Source organism: Lissotriton vulgaris, chromosome 2_1 (genome assembly GCF_964263255.1).
Source record: "Lissotriton vulgaris chromosome 2_1, aLisVul1.2, whole genome shotgun sequence".
Classification (NCBI taxonomy): domain Eukaryota; kingdom Metazoa; phylum Chordata; class Amphibia; order Caudata; family Salamandridae; genus Lissotriton; species Lissotriton vulgaris.
In genome coordinates, this window is record NC_141687.1 from 943155451 (window position 1) to 943176264 (window position 20814).

A 20814-nucleotide genomic window follows, 5' to 3' on the forward strand; every position below is an offset into this window, starting at 1 on the left:
TGGATGCTGCGTGGGAAAACCCACCCAACGTCGATGGAACGCTTCCTTGGCGCAGAGTAAGGCAACACAGTGACTTGTGCGGCTTGGTCTTACTCCATATCGTTGAGGCCAATGAACGCCCTCCTCATAGATATGGTTGAGAGGCTTACGCCGCCGAAGCATTAAAAAAAATGACACTCCAGCGGAACAAGCCTCTCATCATAATTAAGCCCCTTATTGTCTTCAAGGAAGTTGTCACATTCATTCATACCAGTTGCATCAAGATGCCTGCTTTCTTTGGCCAGTGGTGAATACTGGTTATTTTGCTTTGCACAGTTATTATAAAAAGTCACCTTATATCACCACATATTAAGACAGAAATCTAAACATAGACCAAATATCAATTAACTGGTTACTAAGGCATCCAAAATAACTTGCTTCAGTCAACTTCTTACGAAACATCTGCATCTGCTGGGCAATGGTTTCTCCAATCAACCAAGAAATCAACCAAGAAACTTTGTAAGCAATTTTTTTCCAGCCTTCTGTTCTAACTCAGCAAAAAACCTACAAATTATTAAAACAGACATTTTTGCTATACTGAACACCTGATTCTACAAAACCGGATGAGCTCCCAGTCTATGATCGACATTTGCATAAAGTCTATGGAAAGGTACTATGATGACATACTAATTACAGACTTACCCCTAAGTGCTAATTACCAACAGTACCTAAATGAGGACACAGGTGTCCTCCTAAAATGCTGAAAGTTGCTCAGGCAGCTTCGTTTCTGTAACAGGCTTGTTAGCATGAAAAGCATTGATCCATACGGAAACTGAGATTTTCTTTTGTATAAGAATTCTTCTTTATTTGAATAAAAAGAAGCCCATGTCCGGGAAGTCCTTCTCCGCTGGTACACAACTTAAACTGCCAGAGTCCAACGTTTGTAACCATGGAGACAAACAGCCGACACGCTTTCTCGAGGAGAACAGCATCCTGGACCCGAACCAGTCAGGGTTCCGCAGCAACCACAGCACCAAAACCGCCCTCCTCGCCACCACTGATGACATCAGGACCCTGCTCTCCACCATTCCTATGTGACTCTTAGAGTATATCCAGTCATATCCCTTCCCTATGTATATAGAGATAACTCTAACGACTAGTCTCCTATGTGACTGTTAGGGAGGGTATATCCATGTGTATCCCTTCCCTATGTATATAGAGATAACTCTAACGACTAGTCTCCTAGGTGGCTTTTAGAGTATATCAATGTGTATCCCCTCCCTATGTTGGTAGAGATATTACTAGTATAGGCCTAGAGTATATCCATTTGTACATCCTCCTTGAGTGATTCTATCTCTTGTACATTTGCAATTTTTTTCTGTTTGCACCTTTTTGTAACGCATGTAATCCTAAGTCCGTATGCTTTCAACTGGTTCTTATGTAATGCAAAAATTTGCAATCATTTTACGCATGTAACCGTCAGTCCTTATGTTTTCAACTGGATCCTATGTAAAGCGCTCTGACACCTTCGGGTAAAGTTCGCGCTATATAAAATTGCACAAATAAATAAATAAATAAATGGAAAAATAGCAGCCCTCATCCTCCTGGACCGGTCAGCCGCCTTCGACGCGGTCTGCCACGCACACTACGAACACGCCTACACGACGCTGGGATCCAAGAGATGGCCCTGGACTGGACCAGATCCTTCCTCTCCGGCAGAACTCAGAGCATCCGCCTCCCCCTCTTCCTCTCCATTGCCACCAAAATCATCTGCAGCGTACCCCAGGGCTCCTCCCTCAGCCAGACGCTGTTCAACATCTACATGGCACCTCACCCACGTCGCCAGACAGCACAACCTCAACATCATCTCCTTTGCCGACGACACCCAGCTGATCATCTCCCTCACCAAAGACCTTCACACCGCCAAAACTAACCTCCACGAAGGAATGAAGGCCATCGCCAAATGGATGAGGAACAGCCGGCTGAAACTGAACTTGGACAAGAAGGAGGTCCTCTTCCTCGGCTCCACCCCTTCAGCCTGGGACGACTCCTGGTGGCTGACAACCCTAAGAATAGCCCGACACCCACCAACGACACACACACACACAACCTGGGGGTCATCCTCGACTCCACCCTCTCCATGACTAAACAGGTCAACACCGTCTCCTCATCCTGCTTCAACACCCTCCGAATGCTCTGCAGAATCTTCAAGTGGATCCCCACCGAGACGAGAAGAACAATCACCCAGGCCCTCGTCACCAGCAGGCTGCACTACCGAATCGCCCTCTAAGCAGGAACATCGGCCAAGCTCCTGAGATGATTGCAACGCATCCAGAACACCTCAGCACGTCTGATCCTCGACAGCTGCAGCCATATCACACCCCACCTGAGAGACCTTCACTAGCTCCCCGTCCTCAAGAGGATAACCTTCAAACTCCTCATCCATGCACACAAAGCTCTCTACAAGACCGGCACAGCATACCTCAACAGACGACTCAACTTCTACTCTCCCACCCACCAGCCTCGTCACAGTCCCCCGCATCCGAAGAATGACCGCTGCCGGCAGATCCTTCTCCCACCTCGCCGCCAAGACCTGGAACACCCTCCCCACCAACCTACGGTAGACCCAAGACCTACCGGCCTTCAGAAGACTCCTTAAGAACTGGCTCTTCAATCACTAGAAGCAGCACCTCCCCCCCTCCCCTCCTCCCCCCAGTGCCTTGAGATCCTCACAGGTATGTAGTGTGCTTTATAAATGTCATGATTGATTGATTTACTGATTGATGGAGAAGGAACTCGAATGGCAGGGCCATGTTAAATACAAACATAGCATGCTTCGTATTGAAGCAAGACAAGGGAGTGTCTCGAGGAATACACCAACACCAACCTGATAGCCCAACACTACATCATCTCCCTCCTTTACAACAAAACAATATTTGACATTTATGAATGTAAACAAAATGAATCAATTACTAATACAAGCAAGTGTATAATAACAAGAAAACTTTACTCAGAATACACATATATATGCACAAACAACTCGAACACCTTCGTGTGCAGAAGAAATAATATCTTTAATGGCAAGAAAAGCCTTTTGAATATATATTCACTGAAAAAAACCACAGGTTTCAGCGAAGTTGTTGAGCTCACACCAACACTTTTTTTCTTTGTCAGAAATATTCCTAATTCAATCTGGGAAAATAAAAGTTTTAGGAGATCGCTTTCTTAACATACAAAAAGGAGATACACCAGTGGGCTGTGTGGAATTGTACAATACGCCCAATTTATTTGTCTTAGGAGATTCCCTACCTCGAAAATATAAACCACAGCTGCTTGAACACCCTATTTCAGGAATCTATTTTTTCTTTCCACTAGACCATTTGAAGTGGGAGACTAAAGTGCCACCTGTAAATGTTTGACATGTTATTTACTTACAAAATCCTTCATGTGCTCAGAAGTAAAATACGTGCCAATGTCTGTTATCAATTCTCTCGGTGCTCCTTCAATTTCAAAAATCTTTTTTAAAAATTCAATTACAAATGTTGAAGCAGATGGCACAAAGTCAAAATAGACCAATTTTGAGCAATAATCAAATACTTTTGACGTGTAGTAAGAATTTGAAATGGTCCCAAAAAAATCTAATGCAACCTTAGACCAAACTTCATCTGGGATTGGAACAGTTTGCAATGGTGTGTTGTGAGTTAACCAATGTTTATCGAAAGTACACTTGCAGTACATTTTTAGATCCAATTGAAGACTTGACAGTCTAATGAAGGCCACCCAAAAATTGTATTAGCATTTCTTATGTGCTGTCCACACCTAAATGTCCGGAATGAACTGCTTCAATCAATGTATTTCTGAGAACAGCTAGAGGAATACAGACATAATTTCTCATGAGTATCCCATTGGAGAGTGTCAATTTGTCTTGAATGTGACTTAACGGTTTATGTGAAGAAATCAGAGATTTATCTTAGGACACCTCGTCAGCATGTATTCTTTCACTTTTAAGAAGAGCTCATCTTTGTTCAAAGCATTTAACAATTCAGATTTAGAAATGGCTGAACTTGAAAATCCTAAAGCATAATCAAGAGTCGCCACAACACGCAACATTATTTTTGAGATCATGCATAGCGGGAACAGTTGAAAGGTAGTCTGTAGAGGCAATTGGCTTTCACATTATTGCTCCTAGGAATTTGAGCATTTAACAAATTGTACTCTTGAAGTCTGGATAGAAGTCTCACCCGTCTAGCTGAAACCCTCACTGAACCCTTGCCATTGAGCATGTATAAAAGTGGTTTATGATCTGTGTAAAGCATGAAATGTGTGCTTCATAACAATGTTGTAAGTTTTTCTATGGCCCATGAGCACGCCAGTGCCTCCCTTTCTATGGTGCTATGGTCCCTCCATATTTCAGTAGTAACCTTGATGCAAAACCATTCGTTCTTTCACTTCCCTGAATTATCTGCATTAGAACTGCACCTAAGCCCAACTGACTCGCACCAACCATCAAGGTGCAATCAACTCAAGATTTATATGATCCTAGAGCAGGGGCCTGTACAATTAAATTTTTGATCGAGTTAAAAGCTTGATTCAATTCCTGATCCCAAATATACTTTTGACCTTTCTTAAGTAGAATTCGTAATGGTTGTACAATGAAGGCCTAACTTTGGATGAAGCGAGAATAGTACTCAGCCATGCCAAGAAATTATTTAAGCTCTTCTTTGTCTTGAGGTACTTCAGAGATGGATTTGGTCAATGAACATGTCGGTGTTATACCATCTTTTGAAATGTGATGTCCTAAGTAATCTAATTCTTGGACAAAAAATTGTAATTTTTCCACTTTTAATGTGATGCCGACTTTCTTGAAAGCATTTAAAACTTGCTTTAAAATAAGATTGTGTTCTTCTGAAGACTTTGCAAAAAGATAGCACATCATCTTGATACGCTTTTGTGCAATCTATACCTGAAAGGATTGTGTACAAGAGTTTTTGAAAGGAATTCACTGCAGACGCCAAACCAAAAGGAAGTCTTAGAAATGTATAGGCCCCCAAAAGGGGTAACAAAGGTTAGCAGGTTTTAAGAGTCTGCAGCGAGTGGGACCTGGTGGTATGCTGAATGTAGATCCAATATTTTTTTTTTTGTATCAGAGAGGTTTGCTAATGAATCTTGGTTTTGGGGCAGGGGATGACAATCCGCCAGTATATTGTTCTTGAGGGTGCACAAGTCAGCAGACAAGTGTATGTCCCCTTCCCTTTTGCATACAAGAACAATGAGACTTACCGATTCAGGTGAGTCTGTGGAAATTATCCTTAACCAATGTATCTAGTAAGTATTTCAACTTTCTCCTAATACATAAAGGGACTGGTCTTGCTTTATGTGCAAAGGGTATGGCATTTTTTTAATGTCATCGTGTGTTCAGAAGGACACCAATTCTAGATTCAAAAACCTCAGGAGAGACTTTAAGTAGATCTGTTTTTTTTTATAATCTCTAATTGATGCCATAAAATTAGGTTTTCTATCAATTGGATTGTCTAAACCAGAAACTAAACCAGAAACTAACATCAAACCTAATTTTACTAAATCCTGCCAACCTATTATCAATTTACACTTTAAAGCAACATACCTTTTATTAAATGTTTTTCTTCCAAGGCATTCTAAGGAGTCTTTAAAAAATCCTAACATGGTAATGTATTTTTCTCTATACGCTTTGGAATTTAATCTGTTGGAGATACATTTTTTGAAGTGCCCCAATGTGAGAAAAGAATATCTGAAATGATCTTAACAGGGGCTCCAGAATCAGCCATCATAAGAAATGTAATACCCCCCCTCCCCCCAACATGTGCTTCACAAAGTTGGCCATTGACTTGTTTAGTCATATTGGTATTGGTGTCAAGTGCAAGTACAAGTACAAGATTTGACAGATATGGGGTACTTTGGTCAGGTCAATTATCAGCATCAGTATGAATGCGAACATTGCTTTTACTTCAACTAACTGTCTGAAAATGTCCAACTTTATGGCACTTATTACACGGTTTACCTGACGCTGGACAAGCTGGGGAATCACTCAAATGAGATTCTAAGCCACATCAAAAACAATAACCTGACATTTTCTTCAGTGAGAGCTTGGTGTTTTTACCTGTAAAGGAAACGGAATTTACTGAAACGGAATCACATGCTTCAAACTTATTCAAATTAGCATCTATGTTATTAACATTGTAAGAAAGCAAATCCGCATCCATCCTTTTGCTTGATATAATAGATTTCTCAATTGGTTTTGTTAGATCAATAACATCTGATAGAGTGGGGTACAACTTAATAAATGTTCTTGTATTTTTATTTTTAGTTGCAACCAAACACAAACTGGTCTCTCAAGCTTACTCTAAAGTGCAGCCAAAATGACAGTTTGCTGTGGAATGCCAAGTGAAGATATATAATCCTCCACAGATTCATATTGAGATTTATTTCTTTTAAAGAAATTAAATTGTTCTAGAACACTGGGCTGTTCTGTAAAACAAATTTCCAATCTCGCTACGTTTCCTTTGTGCTCATACCAATTCTTCGGTTCAAGTGTTGGAATTAATTTTGGTCAATTTTCAATAACTTGTTGCCCTTCCGTACCCAGGTTATTGAAGAGAATCGCTGCTTTCCTTTTTGCCGAACATTTTTTTGCTTCTAGAGCAACTAAATAGCTCTCAAAAACTTTGAACCATTGTTTCCAAGGCAGAGATGGAGTTCCAGGATGTTGCAGGAAAGGCTGCAAATGTACCAATTGTGCTAGATTGCTCATATTTACTTTAGCAGTGTAATGACACTTTGGTAAAGTATTAAACTGAATAAATTGAGTAAGCAGTCTACATACCAAATAACAAAATGATAAAGAAATTCCTTTGTGTTTTTAAAAGAATACAAATCAAGATAAAACACAAAGCAGACGGAAATGAGCGTGTTCTAGGAAGTTAACAATAGTGTTTTAAACTTGCAGTAAAGTTAATACAGTACAATTTTGTCTTCTTCCAAGCTTAAAGAATGTGAGGTGAAATTCCAGCGTTATGTGCACGTTCAATTCCAACTCGCTGCTTTTCATCATTCGGCTGCAATGACTTACTCAGATGGGACTAGGCTAAGATGTGAAAACGTGCCCCCTGACCCTATGCGCTGAATCTCTTTACTGCGCATGCAAGTTTTGAATCGCTGGTTAGATGCGGTGGGTGCAGGAGCGTTTAGGCTGAAGCGGCTTAAGTGGTGGCACTGGAAACCCAAATAAACTTTAACGGAGGACTTACTGCTGGAGTAAACAGGCCGATGCCTCTCGTGATAGGGTGAGCCAGGACTCCGAGAGTGAGCGAAGCCTTCTCAGGGTGCGATGCTGGTGGTGGGCTCCTTTCCTGGTCATCGCCAAAATGTAAAAGGTTTGTTAGCATCGACAGAATTGATCCATATGGAAACTGAGATTTTCTTTTGTATAAGAATTGTTCTTTAGTTGAATAAAAAGGAGCTTATGTCCAGGAAGTCCTTCTCCGCTGGTTCGTAACTTGAACTGCCAAAGTCCAACGTTTGTAACCATGGAGAAGGAACTCAAACAGCAGGGCCATGTTAAATACAAACATAGCCGTCCAAGGCCTCCGCCTTAATCCGAAGAAGTCGACGCTGGTGCCCCTCCAACTGTCCTGGAAATGCTTTGACTGGCAGTCCACCATCCCTATCAGGAGACTGTCCTTCAAGTACCTGGGGGTGTGAGTCGCTTTGCTTCCTGAGCTGGAATGGGCAATGAACATTACCCCGCTGGTCAATAAAGCCAAAACTGACCTCAAGCGCTGGCAAACCCTGCCACTCAAACCACTTGGGAGGATCGCGCTGTTCAAAATGATGATTCTCCCTCGTTTCTTGTATATCATTCAGAACACCCCTTTTCATTTGGCGCGCAGTTGGTTTAAGGAACTGGATGGGGTAACCACAAGGTTTCTATGGGGCAGAACAATTGGTCTTGTCTGTAGCAGAATCCAACCCTTTGATAGAGGTAGGACCGATCGCCACCTATACTACTTGGCCACTCTGCTTCTTGTAACCCACGACTGGTTTACCGAGGTATGGTCGAACCCGGCATACATGATGGAATTCAGAACCATAGATTTCCCCCAGATACTAGCATATCTATATGGGTGTCCCATACCCAAAGGGATCCAGCCGATAACCAGGGCAGTCCTGGTGGCATGGCGCACGGCTCTGAGATGCACGCAATGGGACAAACGACTGACACAACACACGCCTCTCTGGCACGGTACATGGCTGGGGGGGAAGTGGCAGCACTTTCAGGGTTCAAGCAATGGGATTGGATAGGGATCTCTCTGCTGGGTGATGTATGGCTTGGCAACCACATTAGGACATTCCAGGACCTGCTAGGTGGCTATACTCTCCACGCTTCACAGTTTTATAAATGCCTACAACTTCGACACAACCTTAACCCACATATCCCATCAGGCACGTCTCTTCCCAAACTGAACCCGCTAGAAGCCCCGGTCTTGATGGGGAACCTGGGACAAGGCGGGGTCTCCCAAATATACCGGTTCATTGATAATAACAGGCCAGCCACTTTGAACCCACTCCGGACCAGCTGTGAGGGGTGGGTGGGCCCTCTGGAAGAGGAATACTGGCGTGACGCCTTTATGGCCCCTAAAATCATCACAACCTCAGCCAGACTCCGCCTCATACAACTATACTACCTCCACGCTGCCTATATCACCCCAGCACGCTTACACAGAGCAGGACTGCATCCCTCCCCAGATTGCGCATGCTGCAGCCATGCACCAGCAGACTTCTGTCACATGATCTGGACATGTCCCTGCCTTGCCCTATTCTGGTCAGGAACAGAGACTGAACTCACATGTCCTGGGCTGGCCGATTTCCCATGACCCCATGCGTCTTGTCTTGGGGGTGATGGCCTAGACAATTCACAAGCGGACAAAGCTTTCCTTGGGACAGCAATTGTGGTGGTCAAACGAGACATTGCGGTTCCTCGGCGCAGGCCAAACCCCAACCTTGGCAAAATGGCGAGGGGAGTAGACGTATGTGATGCACAGGAGAAACCTTTGTTCGAGGCCCGAGAGTGCCCTGCGAAATACAACAAAGTCTGTGGCAAATGGCTAGGCTAGCTGATCTAAACGTGCGAAATCTTCCCTTTGGGTGCGGGGGTAGGGCAGAAATGTTACGATGATGCTTTTATCCAATACATTGTATGTACCTGCAATCTGTGAATGTGGTCAGTGCTTGTAGTATCAACCAAATGTCCTGTGCTGTTAATGGGTTTAATCTTAAAATCAATAAAGTTGAGCCCAAAAAAATACTAACATAGCATGCTTTGTATTGAAGCAACACGAGGGAGTGTCTCGAGGAATACACCAAAACAAATGAAGGACTGACGTCCAAACACTACAATTCCCTAATTACTCTAAAAGTGGAGCTTCAGTCACTATCAATGTTCAGGAAATATCCAATGCCAACACCAAGGGGGATACTAGACGAACAAGGTGCTAAAGCACAAGTTACTACTTGTGTAACAATATATCTGTAAGAGACATTAGTTAGTGATAGATTTGTTACCTTAGAATATCCCCAGGTGTCAGACTGTATCCGGAAAATTTTGCGTAGCAATACCCCTGCGCGCCGGCAGGCGTCGTCCGCGGCTCCGCGTCCGTCGTCGGCGTCGTTAGCGCCGGATTGACGTCGTCGGAGTACCTAGACACCGCCCATGCGCGCTGACGTCAGTTCTGATACACAGCTTTTCCGCGCCAGATACGCAGAGCCATGATAGAACCAACACTGGTGCCATAAAACTAGGGCCCTGAAAGGGGATGACCTTAATCCTAGATATCGGTTCGCAGAACGGGGAGGATGGGTGGGTCGGTAAGGAATCTTTCACTAACTAATGTCTCTTACAGATATATTGTTACACAAGTAGTAACTTGTGCATCTGAAAGAGACACGTTAGTAATAGATTCCTTACCTTAGAATAGATACCCCAGCAATACCAACCCCGGTGGTGGGTCTGCGAACCAATAATCACACCAGAAAGTCCTGGAGGACAGGAACGGCCAAAGAAGCCATCCCTCTGGACTTGGCTGTCCAGGCAATAGTGTCTTGAAAACGTGTGCAGCGAGGCCCACGTAGCTGCCTGGCAAATGTCCAGCAAGGGCACTCCTCGGCCCAGGGCAGTGGTAGTCGCCGTGGCCCAAGTGGAATGAGCCCTTAGTCCAACAGGAGGTTCCTTCTTAGCCAAGGAGTAACACGCCTGGATACACAAGATGATCCACCGTGAGATGGTCCGCTTGTGCACCGCCTTTCCCTTCTTAGCGCCCACGTAACAACAAAGAGTTGGTCATCCTCCCGGAACTGGCGTGTGCGATCCATATAGTAAGAGAGCGCACGTTTTGGGTCCAGACGGTGGAGCCTCTCCCTCTTTCGAGGGATGCGGAGGCGGAAAGAAGGTGGGCAAGGTAATGGACTGCCCGATGTGGAAGGCCGTGACAACCTTAGGCAGGAAAGAGGGTCTCGTCTGCAACACAACCTTGTCCAGATGGACAGAGAGGAAAGGAGGTGTAGAAGAAAGAGCCTGGAGCTCACTCGCTCTCCTGGCAGAGGTGATGGCAACCAGGAAAGCAGTCTTCAAGGTAAGAAGACGAAGAGGACAGTTATGGAGCGGCTCAAAGGGAGCACACATTAGGTAGGTAACTACAAGATTCAAGTCCCACTGGGGCATCACGAAAGGAACAGGAGGAAACATGTGTATGATGCCCTTCAAAAATCTATCAAGGAAGGCTGATCAGGGAGCCTTAAGAAGGCGGAAAGGGCAGAAAGGTAGCCCTTGATAGTGCCCAGAGCAGAGCCCTGCTGGGCAAGAGAAAGAAGGAAGAGAAGAACCTCGGAAAGAGGGGCAGAGAGAGGATCCACAGCCTTTGCTGTGCACCATGCCACAAATCTGTTCCACCTGCAGGCGTATACCGAGTTCGTGGAGGGACGCCTGGCTGCCAGAACGACATTACAGACTTCGGGAGGCAAGTCAAATGGCCTCAACTGCCGCCGTTCAATCTCTAAGCTTGTAGGCAGAGACTGGACAGGGTCGGGTGGAGGACCGTCCCCTGCTGCTACGACAGAAGGTCCTCCCGAAGAGGCAGACGAATCGGGGGATCGACTGACATGCTGAGTAGCTCGGGATACCAGTATCTTCGTGCCCAGTCCGGAGCCACAAGGATAACCTGGGCCCGGTCGCGCCTGATCTTCTTCAGCACTCTGGGCAGAAGTGGTATAGGCGGAAAGGCGTACAATAGACCGCAACTCCACTCGCGACGAAAAGCGTCTCTGAACGAGTGCCGCCTTGGAAATTCCAACGCGCAGAACTGATGAAATTGCACGTCCTCTTCTGTGGCGAATAGATCTAACCAAGGCTCTCCCTACTGCTGAAAGAGGCCTTGCGCCACGTCCGAGTTCAGACGCCATTTGTGATCCATCATGCACCGATGGCTGAGTTTGTCCGCCCTGGCGTTCAGGGAACCTGCCAGGTGTTGATCCACCAGGGTCACGCCCTGATGTTCCAGCCACTGCCAGAGACGGAGAGCCTCCTGGCATAGGGTCCACGACCCCACCCCACCCTGTTTGTTGCAGTACCACATGGCGGTGGTGTTGTCCGTGAACACCTGCACTACACTCCCCCGGACAGAAGGGAGGAATGCCTTCAGTGCAAGTCGGATCGCACGCAGCTCCAGAAGGTTGATGTGGAGCTGGGACTCCGCCGGAGACCAGAGACCAGAGACCTCTGATCTCCGCCTCTCCCATGGGGCCCCCCCAGCTCAGGAGGGACGCGTCCGTCACAACTACGTGCTCCGGGTGGGGTAGGGAGAGGGATCTGCCACTGACCCAATCGCGGTCCGTGAGCCACCACTGCAACTGTCTTGCAGTGCCCTCCGAGATCAAGACATGGTCGGACAAGTTGCCCTGATGCTGGGCCCACTGAAACTTCAGGTCCCACTGCAGAGCCCGCATCGGCCACCGGGCGTGATGAACCAGAAGGATGCAGGAGGCCATCAGCCCCAGAGGCCGCAGCGTTAACCTGACCGAGACTCGGGATAAAGGCTGAAAGATCTGAATCAGAGCCTGAATATCCCGAACCCGCTGTTCGACAGGATAAACTCGAAACTGCGCCGAGTCCAGACCCGCTCCGATGAAGAGGAGCTTCTGAGAGGGACACAGGTGTGACTTCAGCACGGTGATGGAGAACCCCAGCAGATGCAGGAGATCGGCCGTAGTCTGGAGGTGGCTGACGACTGTCTGGGGCGAGCCCGCCATCAACAACCAGTCGTCGAGGTAGGGGAAGACTGACACCCCATACCTGCACAGATGGGCTGCAACCACCGCCATCACTTTGGTGAACACCCGTGGGGCGCTGGTAAGGCCGAAAGGGAGCACGGTAAATTGAAAGTGCTCGTGGCCTACCGTGAACCGGAGGTAACGCCGGTGGGCCGGCAGAACGGGGATGTGAAAATAAGCTTCCTGCAAGTCCAACGCTACCATCCAGTCTCCAGGGTCCAGGGCAGCTAAGACCTGAGCCAGAGTCAGCATCTTGAACTTCTCCTTTTGGAGGAAGCCATTGACGTTCCGTAGGTCCAAGATAGGGCGTAGGCCCCCTTTGCCCTTCTGGGTACCAGGAAGTAGTGGGAGTAACAACCACACCCTACTTCTGGCCCAGGAACGCACTTGATGGCCCCCTTGGCCAAGAGGGCCGTGACTTCCTCTTGCAGAAGTTGCAAGTGATCCCCCGACACGCGGTGGAATTGCGGTGGCATGGCTGGAGGGGTCGCCTCGAAGGGGAGGGAGTAGCCCCTTCGGACGATTTGCAGCACCCACCTGTCCGACGTGACAGTGCACCAGTGGAAGAGGTGATGGCAAACCCTTCCCCCCACTGGCATCACATGGGCCTGAAAGCACAGACTAGGAGGGTTTTGAGGCAGGTGCTGCGGGGGAAGGTGTGGACTGGCCTCGCTGTTGTCCCCGACCGCCACCAAGGCGGTTTCCACGGCCGCCACCGCGCTGTTGAACATTCTGCGGCGCGTGGCTGGCAGCACGTGTGGGGGCGCCCCTTCCGTGGCCACGAAAGGAGCGAAAGGCACCCGTTTGCTGGCATGGGGCCGAGAGGCCAAAGGACTTGGCCGTAGACCTGGAGTCCTTAAATCGCTCAAGCGCATGGTCTGCCTTGTCGCCAAAGAGACGACTGCCATCAAACGGCATGTCCAGGAAAGTGGCCTGGACATTGGCCGAAAAGTTGGCGGACCTCAACCAGGCGTGGCGTCGAACCGCCACCGTCGTTGCCATCGTCCTGCCTAGTGAGTCCGTGGTATCCAGCCAACACCGGATGGAATACCGCGCTGCATCTCGACCCTCCGCAAGGGTTTAGGTGAGTTTTGCCCGGACCTCCTCCGGACATTGTGGCAGCACGTCTGCGACCGCGTCCCACAGGGTGTGGGTGTAGCGGCCCAAGAGGCATGCAGTATTGACTGACCGCAATCCCAAACTCAGGGACGAGAACACCTTCCCGAACTGTTCATTCCTCTTGAATTCCCGATCGGGCAGAGCCGTCGGGAATGCAGTCTGGGAAGTGGAGGCCTAGTTGACCAGGCTCTCGGGGTGGGGTGGGTGGACAAAAAGCAAGGGTCTACCGTGGCCGGGCGGTAGCGTCTGGCCATGTTCCTATCCACAGGCGGACCTGTGGCGGGCTTGGACCAAGTGCCCACAAGAATGTCACACAAGGCCTCATTAAACGGCAGCAGAGGCTCATTGGAGCTTGCCTGCGGTTTAAGGACCTCAGTGAGGAGGTTAGTCCTCACGGCCGCGACAGGGAGCTAAAGGTTTAAGCAGGGCCGGCTCTAGGCTCATGGTGGCCCTGGGCAAGGAGCGTAGGTAGGGGGGCCGGAAGAGGTGGTCCGGGCGGGGCGGAGCGCGCATGCCAGTAAAGAGGGGAGGGGGTCAGGGTGTTTAGTAGTGGAACAGAGCCGGAGGCCGCCAAATCCCTGCCAGGGGCCACCACGCACATATGTATCCATCCTCAGAGGATTGATATATTAAGGATATATATTGGCGTGGTGGCCCCTGAGGTTTGGTGGCCCTGTGCAGGTGCACAGTTTGCACATGCCTAGAGCCGGCCCTGGTTTAAGGCCTTGGCCGCCCGCGTCAACACTACACTATAAAGCAGCCCCCTCCTCCATAGCCACGGTGGGAGGGGAGACAAATCCAGTGTCTGGCGAAGTGTCAAGTCCACTGGCCTCCCCAAGCTCATATGTCCAGTCCTGTGGAGACCGGCACTCCCGTACCAGAGGGTCCTCAGACCCCACCCAATCACCCTCGTCACCCATCTCCTGTAGTTCAGGTTCAACAGATGGGTCCTGTTCATGGAAACAGAAATCTCCAAAGGCCGTCGGGAGCGGCGCCTGCGGCGCCGGGACCGAAGTCGCCGGCGGTGCCGGGGCCGAAGCACCCGACGGCATCGGAGCCAAAGCACCCGACCCGCTAGGCCCTCCAGCCGGGGCCATTGGGCCCGGAGGCGCCACGGAACCCGGCGGAGGAGGGAGTGACCTCATGGCCATGAGGTACCACTCGATCTTCTCAGGCGTCGCGTCTTGCCCAGGGACCCGAAGGTGTGGGGCAGGCGACGATGACTGCGACTCCGTCGGAGCCGCGTGGGTGGCGTCACCCGAACCCCCGGCCGCATCGCGCGAGGGTCAGGGTGGGTCGGAGGAACGATGTCTCTCCTACCTCTCATGCCTCTTACATGAGGACTTGGATCCTGATGACCGATGTCCACTCCCGGAGCTGCGAGGGCTCCGACCCCGCGACCGGTCCCTCGACCTCCCGTGGGAGCGGGACCTGGAGCGGCGCCGGCCGACTTCCGGAGTTCCAGTCGCTTGCGGGACCGCTCCCACCTAGCTTTAGACGTCAGGGCCCGGCAGTCGGAGCAGGTGCTGTTGTCGTGGTCGAGGCCTAAACACTTGAGGCACCGGTGATGGGGGTCGGTAACAGATATCAGTCGGTCGCACTTGGAACAGGGTTTAAACCCGGGCATCCCTACTGGCACCGTTAGAGTCGAAGACTCGAGTAGAGAAATTATCAAAAAGATCAAAAAGTTTAGTCAAAAAAGACTAAGGGGTAGAGCTTCTTCGGATCTGCGCTAGCTGGCGTGGAAAAAAGAAGAACTGACGTCAGCGCGCATGGGCGGCGTCTAAGTACTCCGACGACGTCATTCCGGCGCTAACAACGCCGACGACGGACGCGGAGCCGCGGACGACACCTGCCGGCGAGCAGGGGTATTGCTACGCAAAATTTTCCGGATCCAGTCTGACGCCTGGGGATATTCTAAGGTAAGGAATCTATCACTTACGTGTCTCTTTCAGATTGTCTATTCTTGAAGATCAAAGACGGAATTGTTATTGGTAAGGACATAGGGTTTTGTATTCCCTTTGACAAAGCACACTTGGTAGAGTTAGCAATGGCTTGTTGGAAACATAGATTCAGGTGAAGAAAAGTTCTAGCTGTATTGGGAACTATAAATCTATCCTAGTCTGAGTTGATGTCTTTTTAGAGTCCACTAACATTTGTTAACTGTTGCATTTACAATAAATAAAGATCCAGTTTGATTAGTTAAATATTCTAGTTCCCGAAAAATATGGGTCGTGAGTTATGATCCCATACTTCTAAGATTTTAAGAATGTCACAAGCCATGATAGTATGGATACATAGTCTTCAACCTCAAGCCTAAATGACGCTGGGCTAACAAAGAATATATAGTGCATTATAACATAGTTCATGGTCCCCCACCATACCATGATAAAGACCAAGCATTGTGCCTCGTGGGTCAATCAGACTAGAGCTTTCGAAGCATTCCCGCCTGATAGTCTAAAATCCAGGAGGACACAATTGATTTTCCGGTTACAGCGTGCTAACATCTACCAGAACCTCCTGAGGAATGCCACATAAAATTAGAGACTGCTCTTGGAAATGAGTAAAAAAAAAAAAAAGTAAAAGTTGTAAGACTGTAAAGAAACACTGACAAAAGTTTGTTAACCAATTAGCAACAAACTAATGTAATGCCACCCTCTTCAATCAGTTTTTCAACATATGTATAAATGCGGTCTTATAATAATAATAAGATTTGCAGTAACCCAATACCCCAAGAACCAAAGCATTTGCGGTCCTCAATGAGGTCTAGACTACCGTGGAGATTTTGGGATAACTCACCATTAAATAATCAGTATATAATTCTGCTTTTCAAAGAGGCAACATTTATGCACATCTCTAAAATCCAAAGATTTCCTAGGGGTCTCAGTAAAAAACCTACGAGCATGAAAATCACAAAGGGTACTATTATTTAATGCTTGCTGTGGTTGAAATTTTCACATCTACTGATTATTAGGCACTTAGCTTTTGGGGTTACTGTGGAAAACGTTGCTCACCTGTACTTTTAAGAGTCGGTTTACTGCTGGTAGTTTTGTAGCTTCACATGTTGTGCATACGGACAGCATCTGTGCTAAATGTTGAATTTCCACTTGTTTTACTCAAAGTATAAATTGTTTGTGGTAACCTACCAGACCGGCTCATGCTATTAGCCCACACGTACATGTCAAAATAAGTTTGCGTTTTGGTTTTTACAGTACAGGCACTGCTGGGTTTTTCTAAACCGTTGCCGGTGGCGATGAGGCGACTCGCTGACATGGCTCTGCTGATGGCCAAGCGCCTGATTGCGTTGTGCTGGATGAGGGGGCCGGTTCCTACTAAAAAGCGCTGGGAGGCGGATTTGCTGTATTGCTGCACACAGTCTGAGGTGTATAATGAACTACTCCCCCCAAAGAGTCGTCCCAAGAACTTCTGGGGGTTTTATAGGGAATACCAGTGCGCTAAAGGGGATAGCGAAACAGACTCTGAAGGGGAGGACTTGGATGAATTGCAGGAGGGCGGGGTGGAGATAGCGGAGGTTGACGGGATGAGTGGTTGATTGTTCCCTTGCTGGAGGTAGTTGGCAGGTTCTTTTAGGGTCCCTACTGAGCAGCGAGTGTGTGAGTCCCTGGGAGGGCTGGGTTGGGTGGGTGATTTTTGTGGTCTTTCTTGAATTCTGCTCCATTCCATTAGGCCCTCGGGTCTGAAGCTGTGAGTCCCACGTTCGTTTATAGTCATGGTAGTTAGCGCAGGTGGGTGGGTGGACACGGGTATGGGTAGGCTGGCTTGTTTGTAGGGTGGGGTTGTTTTTTTTTGACTGTGGGTTTATTGCACCTTTTTCCCCCTCTCCTAGGAGATTTGATCTTCATGATCCCGAGAATTGGTTTAGCACCTGCGATCTGACTGTCTTACCTTTGCACACCGAACCAAGACCAGGAGTGTCAGCACCAGTTCTGACTAAACTGTCTTTTTGATATCAGTCGTCAGCTGTTTTTACAATCTGATTTTGTTTTGTTCTTTCTTTCCTATGAGAGCGCCGCCAGGCCCCCGGGATGCTGGCGTTACGGCTGTGTACAATACCTCTGCTCAGGGATCTGGGTGCTAACAATTATTGCCGCCGGCCTCCGGGTTGTAGGCGATGAGTGCTGTGTGCAAACTTCAAAGGTGTAATAAAGTACAAATTTAACAAAAAATAAATAAAACTGGCTCCTCCTCAGAAGTGTCTATAGATCCATCACACTTAGGAATGGGACCCTGTCTCACCAGCTTTGAACCACTCTCTACAGAAGAGGTCCTAGCAGCCTTGAACACAATCAAATCCGGATCCCCTTCAGATCCCTGTCCCCATTTTGTGTTCTCAAAAACTGCATCCACGCTCTGCCCCTTAATCACTCAACTTTTTAATAAATCACTAACCACAGCAACCTTCCCTGATGCCTGGAAGCATGCCTCTGTGACCCCTCTCCTGAAGAAAGCGGGAACTGATATCCTCAACGCTGAGAACTATAGGCCCATCTCTCAGCTTCCCTATCTCTCCAAAGCATTGGAGAAACTGGTCAATATACAGCTGACCAGGTACCTCGAAAGCAATTCCCTTCTGGACCCATCTCAGACCGGGTTCAGAGCCAACAATAGCACCGAAGCAACGTTGCTGCAGTGTCGGACAGTATCAGATCCTCCACCGACCAAGGGGGAGCGTTGGCACTGATACTGCTCGACCTGTCAGCGGCGTTTGATACGGTCTTCCACGACTGCCTGTTAAACATACTCAGGAGTAAGGGAGTCCAACTCACAGCACTAAATTGGCTACACTCCTTCTTAACCAACCGTACCCAGGCAGTACACATGGGACAGTTCCACTCTAGACCTAACTCTATCGGCTGCGGGGTGCCACAGGGCGCCTCCCTGAGCCCCACCCTTTTCAATGTCTATATTTCATCTCTGGCTGACATCGGAAGGAAGTGGGGCATTGGCGTCTGCTCTTATGCAGACGACACGCAGCTGGTGGTGGCTATGGACGAGGGACCCGAGGTAACCAAAACCAAACTACACAACTGTGTCAGAAATGGCACAATGGATGCACAAGCATTTCCTGAAACTGAATGCAGACAAATCGGAGATCCTCCTGTTTCGGGGAGCAAAACACGTGTGGGACACCACATGGTGGCCACCCTCACTTGGAACCGCCCCTATCCCTAAACAACATGCCAGGAATTTGGGAATCATCATGGATGACACACTTTCCATGAAGGACCAAGTTCGATCTCTCTGTGGCAAGGGTTTTGCTATACTAAAATTTCTCGCCAAAATATTCCCCTGGATACCCCTGGACTGCAGACGGTCTGTCACTCAGGCCCTTCTGGTTAGTCGCCTGGATTATAGCAACGCACTATTCAATGGGATGAATGAGCAGTTATTCTCCCGTTTACAGATTGTGCAAAACCAGGCGGCCAAACTCATTCTCAATAAAGGCAAGCAAGACTCGGCATCAGAGTGCTTAAAAAAACGTCACTGGCTCCCGATGCGCCAGAGGGCTGTCTTCAAACTACTTAGCCATGCTCATAAGACCTAAGATAGAACTGGCCCCTCGATACTCCATGGGAAGATCGAATTCTATGTACCCAACAGGAACCTACCATCATGCCAATCAGCCCTGGCGAAATCTAAACGCATCTACAAGGTCAGAACAGGCGGACGCTCCTTTTCCTACCTTGCAGCAAAAAGGTGGAATGAGCTCCCCTCGGACCTGAGACATACCACCAACTATCTCCAGTTCCGAGGGAAACTCAAAACGCTTCTCTTCCCTAAACCGTAAATCTCTCAGTACACGCCCCAACAGCTTCCCTGGTTTTCAGCGCCGTGATATCCCACGGGATGAGTGCAGCGCTTTACAAAAACCACAAATAAAAAAAAAGATTGGATTGTATTCATGTTGGAGCTTAGAAACAGTATCCTCTGTTTCAAAGTAGTTGTTGACTTTTGATGGTTGACAGAGACCGAGCTTGCAAAAGCGTGAGGCAAGCTTTCGTGGCTTTGGACGCTTGCAATGGTCTTAAGAGTGAGAAGACTACGCTACCCCAGACTGACGGAAGGATTGCTTTCAGTGCAAGCCGGATCGCCCGCAGCTGCAAAAGGTTGATATGGGGCCAGGACTCTGCCGGGGACCAGAAGCCTCTGATCTCCGCCTCTCCAAAGTGGCCACCCCATTCCAAGAGGGACGCATCCGTCAGAACTGTGTGCTCCAGGTGGGGAAGAGAGAGGGATCTGCCATTGACCCAATCGCGATTTGTGAGCCATCACTGCAATTGCTGAGCAGTGCCCTCCTAGATCTTCACATGATCGGACAGGTTGCTCCGATGCTGCGCCCACTGGAACTTCAGGTCCCACTGCAGAGCCCGCATATGCAGTCTGACATGCGTCACCAGCAGGATGCAGGAGGCCATCATGCCCAGGAGCAGTAGGATCATCCTGACTGAAACCCAGGATAGAGGCCGAAAGATCGGAATCATAGCCTGAATATCCCGGACTCTTTGCTCGAGAGGATTAAATCGAAACTGTGTTGAATCCAGAACCGCTCTGATGAAGGGGAGCTTCTGAGAGGGACTCAGGAGCGACTTTGACACGTTTATGGAGAACCCCAGCAACTGCAGGAGGTCGGCCGTAGTCTGAAGGTGGTTGACGACTGCCTGGGGCGGGCCTGCCTTCAACAACCAGTCGTCAAGGTAGGGGAAGACTGAAGCCCCTGACCTGCGCAGATGAGCCGCAACCACTGCCATCACCTTCGTGAACACCCGAGTGGCGCTGTTAAGGCCGAAGGGGAGCACAGCAAACTGAAAATGCTCCTGGCCCACCATGAACCGTAGGTAACGCCGGTGGGTTCGCAGGACGGGGATGTGAAAATAAGCGTCCTGCAAGTCCAACGCTACCATTCAGTCTCCAGGGTCGAGGGCAGCCAGGACCTGAGCCAGAGTCAGCATTTTGAATTCCTCCTTCCGGAGGAAGTGATTGACGTCCTGGAGGTCCAAGATGGGGCGTAGGTCCCCCTTGTCCTTCTTGGAGACCAGAAAGTAGTGGGAATAATAACCACTCGCTACTTCCTGCACAGGAACAGTTATGAAGGGGCTCGAAGGGAGCGCACATCAGAAAAGTCAAGACAAGATTTAAGTCCTACTGAGGCATTATGAAAGGCATGGAGGGAAACGTATGCGTAATGCCTTTAAGGAAACGGTTCCCAACTGGGGACTTCAAAAGAGAAGGCTGGTCTGAAAGCCTTAGAAAGGCTGAATGGGCAGAAAGATAACCTTTGATTGAGCCCAGAGTAGAGTCCTGCTGGGCTAAAGAAATAAGGAACAAAAGAACCTCTGA